Source organism: Rhinatrema bivittatum, chromosome 1 (assembly GCF_901001135.1).
Source record: "Rhinatrema bivittatum chromosome 1, aRhiBiv1.1, whole genome shotgun sequence".
Classification (NCBI taxonomy): domain Eukaryota; kingdom Metazoa; phylum Chordata; class Amphibia; order Gymnophiona; family Rhinatrematidae; genus Rhinatrema; species Rhinatrema bivittatum.
Window position 1 is genome coordinate 452,791,720 of NC_042615.1, and position 7,954 is coordinate 452,799,673.

The window sequence follows — 7,954 nt, forward strand, 5'->3', positions numbered from 1 at the left end:
AAAAGATATTTTAATAGGCAGGCTTCAATAAATTACAGGAAGGAGACATTTTCCATAGTAAAAGGATTTCAAAGACAAAACGTTATGATATGAAGTAAGAGAGAGGAAAGTGCAGATGAGAACAGTGGTAGTTGTCTGGGATAACCAGATGGTGAAATCTAGTACAGTAGCAGAATTCAAGAAGATTTAGACAGGTGTCAGGTCAGGTCAGTGGTAGGAATAAGATTGGAAGGTTGGCCTTCACGCCTTCAAAAATAGAGGCAATGTAGGAGGTAATAAGAAGAAGAGAAGGGGCAGGTTAAGGAAGCCTGACCTATTTTTACCTAGTGTAGGGTGGTGGTGGTGGTGGGGCTGGGATGTTGCTAATTGTTGGATTAAGAAGGGGAATTTGTATGTTCATCTGTCAAGGATTTTTGAGACCATAGAAATAGACAGCATGGAAACAAAGACTAATTTGGGTAAGGAATGATATCCTACAAATAATTAAGCTTCTATGGCTATCAGTAGGGATATATCCTTAACAACCAGGATTCCTGGGCAAAGTGGATGAGTGGATTTATATTTATATGCTGTCATTATGTTTTCATGGAGTGGAATCAGGAATATTATGTTTACCAATAGAATTAGTTAAGAAAGAACTATATTGTAAAACACATACTGAACGTTCAGAGGTGTCAAAATCATTGCTTACATTCAACCATAGCTTATACTGACCTTTTTCAGGGCAGGTAAGCACTTAGAAAAGCAACATTACATTGAGGAAACAACTGGCATTAAGAACTTCACCTTCTTCCACACATGCCTCCAGAAAGCAAAAGGAAACTTTGCAAGAGCCATGGAGTTGTACAATAAAGAAATCAGTGATACATTATGGATGATACATATAAGGCTGAATGAAAGCACACTAGATTAAACCAAATAGTTCAATTATAAAGAAGAAGAACATTATATGTTCAAATATGCCATGTCATGTCTAACTTCTTGCAATCCTTGGTAAATCAGACTGATGTGCCTGTGACCCAGATGCTGTTCCTCCACAGGAGTATGACGCCACTTAAGTAATCTGTGTGGCTAAGGAATGGATGGATGGATTTCTGTAATATCCCAATCACTTCAATCATCCCTTAGTCAACCTTCATTTTCTGCACAACCCCTCTCCCCTGCACAATTGTTATCTTTTTTCACTCTCCGTACAAGCAATGAAGGGATTAGAAAAAGGGGTCCATGGGAAAATATCCCTCCAGCACTGCCATAGCAGGAGGACAAAGATGTGAAGGCTTCATAGGCCTCTGGTAAGAGAGGGATTCCCTCTTTGCCCAGATCACAGGTTTTTCTAGCCAGATCTCTTATAGCTACCAAAAAGAGATTGTGTAAAGGGACAAATAAGTCAGCAATTCAGCATAATCTTGAGAAGTTATTGATGTTAATGGAAGACATGTAGGATATTTTCTAGCTTACCAAGATCAACTAGCTAAACTTTTAAGAACTTTTTTCTGCTTGCTCAGTAGGAATCAGCATGCAATAGAGATAACATATTAATCACCTGCAAAAAGCTACAGTTTCTTGTACCTATCATTTGTGTGAGCAACATTTAAAAGCCATTGCTGAAACATGGCAACAGAATATGGCCAACATGCACCAGCAGCAGCAAGTCTTCGTGCAATATGAATCAAGAATTAGCATCAGAGTCGGTGGGGGTCATGCTATTATTTGCCTCCTAGTTCAGTCTCTTAGGGTGCAGAATACCTTAGTATTAGAACATATGGTTATGGGTGTCAAACTTCTGCTTTTACAAGAGTTAATATTTGGGTATTGTACAATATTTACCCCCAGAAGCAAAAGATTATTTGAGTGACTGAAGCTTGAAATGAATTCACAAATATCAGTGTTTTTCAGTAAGAAGAATTATAACCAGAATGCCATGAATAATTCTCTCATGTGTATCACAGATACCGCCTGTGAAGGATGGGAAAGTAAGGCCAGGAGAGAGAGAAAGAGAGGAAAACAAATCAAGAGAGAGAGAGGATGTATGAGAGAATCATTGAGAGAAGGGCAAGAAAATAGAAGGCAGGGACAGAAAGATTAGAGGGATAGAAAAAGAAAGAAAGAAATCAGAACTACTTCATATCTTCTTTATTCCCTAAAGCTTAAACAGTTTTCTCTCAAGTACAGCTCTTGTAGTTATGTTGGCCATGGAGAAGTGGGAATAGTTTTGTGTGTAGAATCCAAACCAGAGGCCTGCGAAATCTCAAAAGCCCTTGCCCTACTAAGTGGAGAAGCAGCCTGCTGGTTTGAGTAGCAGCCTATGAACCAGGAAAGCCAGCATTGAAACCCTACTGTAACTCCTCGGGCAAATCAGTTTGCGCTCTGTTAACTTGGGGCCTTTGTTTATTGAGCATTTTGCCCAAATACACAGAATGGGAGAAAAGCCTTTGTAAACCAGGCTCTTGGTCATTCATCAAAATGCGCTAGGATCCTAACGTGTGCGCTAAATATCACAACACGTGTTAGTATGCAAGTCGAAGGAGTTGGGGAGGAGTTAATGGAAATGAGGGTCTGGTAACGTGGAATGCAATAGAGTAATGCGCACTAATTCAGAACTACACCTTTTATTCTGTATGTTACCAGCACGTTCAACTTGGGGTGGGTTTGGCGAGTGCTTCTACATACACAGTCAGAGGAGTTAACTGCAAATTAGGTATGACTGATGAATTTCTATCACTTGAATCAATGAAAGGTACCAACAAGAAGAGTTGATTACTACAAAGCACTACAAAGCACTGCCAGAAGTGCACAGAAAATAGGTATAGTTCCATGTCAGTGTACGTTGGCAGTCCTTCACTGATTATACACATCAAAACTTAACCAAGCCATCAAGATACATTTCAACACTCTTCTCTAACTTGTCAAAGGAACTTTTAGACATGTGCAGTATATTGTACCGTCAATGATTTCTGTCCATGTTTGTTCATTTTTCCGATCTCAGGCTAGACTCTTGACAAAGTCTCAGACTTTTAAGCTTACCCAATCTGGTAGAAACTAAATTGGTACTAACAATTTATGTCTATCATGCAAAATAACACAGGTTGCAGTTATCAATAGTCCTTTCATATGACTTACATTTAGGCAATTATTGGTTAGTATTAAACTGGCCATACAGACTCATTATAAGCGCTGTACACATGATGCTTAGAACCATGCTGGTGAAGCATCGTGCACTGAGCAGATCAATCAGCAGGCGCTGCAGTCCCATCCAGCTGCTGCCCAGTCCCTCTTCCACTTTGCATGTGGATCTGGCGAGCAACACAGGTCTAACAAACAGAGATTGTAGAGCAATAGTTGGTTTACCTTGATGATTAAAAAATCACTTCAAATGTGGCAAAAATGGTGCATCACAATTGCTGTAATCCCAGGTAATGTCTGGCAACTGTCCTCAGAGGCAAGTAATATCTTTTCAATAATTTCAACTTTATGTAAACAGGCCACCATTAGCAATATAAGTTGTATTCCAAAAAAAGGAAGAAGACACAATTCTTGACGCTCCTCCTGTCTACAGACAGGACCTTGCAAAACAATATGTATGAATAAGTTTAGCTTTGGATCTTTATGTAAACAGGATATATACTGATAAGAAAATAATATCAAGATGCCAAGGCTCATTCCCTTCCAGCCCAAGCACAAAGCTCACTTCTTCCAGTTGGCTTATCTAAATAATTTCTTTTCCCAGTTTATTATCCTGTCTCTAGTTTCCTCAATGTTTAGTTTCATATCATTTTTCTTTCTTTGTTACTTCTAGACATTTAATTGCTTCCAAAAAGTACTTTGTGTAGCACATAATATAAAATATCAACTTAAACATATCTATAGAACAGGAATTGTGTATATTTTAAAAATACATTTCCAGAAAGAAGAACAATCTTGAATTTATGGTATCCCTCGCTCCCCTCTCCATTCCCCTCTCTCTTTTTCTTTGGTAGTACATACCATGGTGACTTAATAGTTTACTATCTTGAGCAAATAAAGCACACAAGGCAAAAGTCAATTATTCTTATTTTGGAAATAATAAAAGCCAGAATGCTATGTTAGGCCATCAACAAGCAAACATTTACAGTAGCAAGGCATTCAGTGCTAAGAAAAGAGGCACATTTGCCTTCAACAAATGCAACTGTAAGCAAATACAGGTATGTCTTATTAGTAAGAACTCCTATAGTAAGCACACGTTAGAGGAATTAATCATTCATTCCCTGCAGACTGCTTATGTATTTCATCGGGCCATTATCTGATCTGAATAACAAGAACAATTGAAGAATAAAACACAGTACTGCTGATAGCAGCAACTTTCTTATGACAAGTTTAAGAACCAACTACCCTGTACCTCATACAGTAAAAGTGATTTAAAATCTTATGTTACACTGCTCTGAATAATGTTATCCTGATTTGACCAGCTTATGGAACTGAATGAAAAAAAAGTTCTCCAATGATGAAATATATTTGGTACAAGCGTTCACTTCCAGGGCCTTTGACTTGGATCATTTCCCATAGTACTGAATCATAATTATAGCAAGTGTTCGATTTGTGCCCAGTTAGTTTTCAGAGTGGTACATTTCCATCAGAAATGTTGAAGTCTTATACCAATGCCTACCTTATTCCATAGTAATTATCCTACACCTATAAAGTTATGATCCAACTTATTAAAATCAAAAGAGGGTTTTAACTTAATTAAACCCAAAATGTATGACTAGTGTGTATCTAAGGTAAGAGACCGCATGTTCTATCTGAAGTCACATGCAACATTTGCTCTGATTTCATGGCACTAAGGCTGACGCACCTGGACCAACTATCCCTTTTGTATGTAAATCAGCTGAATGCAGGTCTTGAATTGTTCCTGGTAGAGTGACTATACCAACAATGAGCTGTATTGCAGTGTTACCCCTATGAGAGAGATATCACTTTTGAAAAGTAAGCCTTTTGTTCCTGGAGTGTTCACTTTTCCCTTTGCATGGGATCTTGGGTTCCTATTGGCTTGATTTTGTTATTAAAACCTCAATAAAAATGTTATATTAAAAAAGTAAAATGAACTTCTTGTTCAAGAAGAAATTAATATTAACCATCCTATCCGCTGCATACATTAACATTGTGCTACTTCAAGTTCACACAGCTGGCAAACAGCAATTTTTATTCACATAAACTAGCAATGAAAAATATCCCCTTAATATCAAACCAAGCCACTCGTGCACTATAGAAGAAACTTGTGTCTTCATGTAAGTGGCTGTAAGTACCCATACAATTTATTTGACTACACACTTGAAACTACATCCTTGATTTTGTGTCTCTAGTAAATATTCTATAATATTAGCCTTGATGTTAAACTAATTGCATTTGTGGTTGAAAACTCTACAGTGATACATATTTTAAAAAATAGTCAATGGAGGCAACCGGTCTTTACAAAGAAACTTTCCATGAAGAAAACAGTCAAATTGTGCCATTTCACAAGTATTCTGACTCACAAGTTTACAAAGAAATTCGACTGGAATGTCATTTAACAATTACTTGGAAAGATATACATATGCAGTCTATTGATTCTGAATTTTAGCAATCTATAGACAGGATTCACACGTAAGTATTAAAACTTTCCACAGTTACTACATAACACCAGTCCTCCTGTAGCTGCTACTGACTTACTGTGTATTGAAGATAAAGATCTTTTCATATAATTAATTCACTGTGCCTAATGCATGGGCAACAACAATTGACAAATTTAAGTTGAAGATCCAACTGTAAAATCATAACAAAGTTTCAGCCAACATTCAATATATTATTCTCCTCCTCTGCCTTAATATAAAATATATTTAGAAACTCTATATACATTCAACATGATACAAAGCCTCTAGTTTGCTTACCACAAACCCTCAACAAATATTATTCATTACCACAGTAAGGCTGTTTATTGTTCCAGTGTTTACGCTGTACTTTAGACACAGTCAGCCTTTGGGTTATTGCTGAGTATTAGCTTTCTGGATTTTGCTCATGAACTGCTGACTTTAGTATGTCTGTCCCAAAAGGGATAATGCTTGCAAAAGTTTCCTATGCAGTTCTTTGCTATTAATTGACACCTTAATCTTACCATTACTGAGCAGGTACTACAGCACCCATGCCACAGCTGTCCTGTGCTATCCCTATTACAGGTGAGATTAAAATGTATTTTCAGTTCTTTATTATTGTAGCCCTTATTTGATAGCAAATCGTACATTTTAAACATATTTTTTTTAAATATGCATACGTTAAAACTGCAAGCATACAGTATACATTGTGTACTTGTAGTTTAATTAGTAGTGGGATATCTAGGTGTTTGCACACACATACACACACGTGAGTGTATGTGTGTGTGCCTGTATGTATGTATGTATATATATATATATATATACATATATATATATATATATACACACACACACACATATATATATATATATATATATATATATACATACACATGTATACAATATATATATGCGGAGTGACAGGAGTGAACTGTTCACCTAAAAATTTGGAATATCTATATCTAAATCTATATCTATATAATGAGAGATAAAGACTAGTGTATGTATATGAACGTACAATGTACCAGTTAGGTTTCATGTCAATGGGAAATCAAAAAACAGATTAACAAAAACTATACAGGATTGCATCATAAGTAACATGCCAGTCAGAGGAACTGATATATATTAAAAAACAAAAAAACAACAACAACAAAAAAACCATCTTCCATGTAGAAGTGCTCAACAACTGGACACCGTGATAACATAATATTAATATGGTGAACTCAGACACACATAAAATCTTCCCTAAACTCCCCTGATAGTAACCCTTCGCCTTCTATCACAGGTTTAGCAGCCAGCTTTGCATTTAGAAACTACTCAAGTTGTATAGAATAATTATTCAAGTTTCCTTGCGAGAAGGTGCCCAATTTGTGCCAGGCAACAACCAAAAGAATTACTCAGGATAGACAACTATATTAGCAACATTATTTACTTACTTAAAGCAGCCAGTTCGGACCTCTGTGAAAACCCAGAGGAGTCTCCGCTTTCTTCTCCTACCAGTCAGAGAAAGAATCCTGTCCTATTCCACACGGACAGGCCCAAGAAGAACTGAAAGACAGAGGAAGAGCACACGTGCATCAGCAAGACTGGTTTGCCGTTTCATCTCATATATTTTTGTTGTTGTTTCTCGTCTCTGGTTTGAGCGTCCTTTCCGCGAATCCTTCCTTCTTTGTGCAAAAGCCGGCACATGTGCCATTCAAAAAAAAAAAAAAAAACCAGATCTGGCAATAGTTACTGGAGAGCAAGGTACGGTACCTGAACTCACCCCCGCTGATGCCGGTAGTCACAAAAGACAGAGATGGGAGGAGGGGGGGGCGGGAAGGAGTGAGAGGTGTCTCGGCGGAGCAAGAGTCAGGACGGCAACCACAAAACAAAAAAAACAGGGAGAGCGAGGCAGAGAGCGACTCAATTCTGCTGTCAGAAAGCAGCACGCGCTGCTGCTGCTGCTGCTGCCGCCGCCGCCGCTCGCTGTCAGAAGCCTGGGAGAGAGAGAGAGAGAGAGAGAGAGAGAGAGAGAGAGAGAGAGAGAGAGAGAGAGAGAGAGAGAGAGAGAAAGAAAAGCCGCTTCTCACACGCACACTCACACATCACCAGCAGCAGCAGCAGCCCGGGCAGCCCCCCTACACCTGCATTTCCTTAATGAGCCACTTGATGGCTGGCAGCAGGCGCTCGTCTGCGCTCCTCGTCCTGTGCTTACCCCTCCCCGGGCTGGCTGGAGTCCCGGATCCCGAGCGAAGGAGAGAGAGAGAGAGAGGGAGCCGGGGAGCGGTGCGTGAGCAGCTCCTAGTGCCGCTCCGGCGGCTGTAACTTTCCCTCCTGCAGGGGAACCAGAGCCTCAGAGGAGGAGGAGGAGG

General features: G+C 38.8%; 1 long non-coding RNA gene across 1 annotated transcript in view; it reads right to left on the reverse strand.

Moving 5' to 3' along the window:
- LOC115093514 overlaps positions 1-7,218 on the reverse strand; it is a 1,236,544-nt gene extending 1,229,326 nt beyond the window's left edge. Inside the window, exon 1 of the long non-coding RNA XR_003857332.1 lies at positions 7,037-7,218. This is a non-coding gene — a long non-coding RNA (uncharacterized LOC115093514). The remainder of the gene's footprint in view (positions 1-7,036) is intronic.
- Between the last annotated feature and the right edge of the window lie 736 nt (positions 7,219-7,954).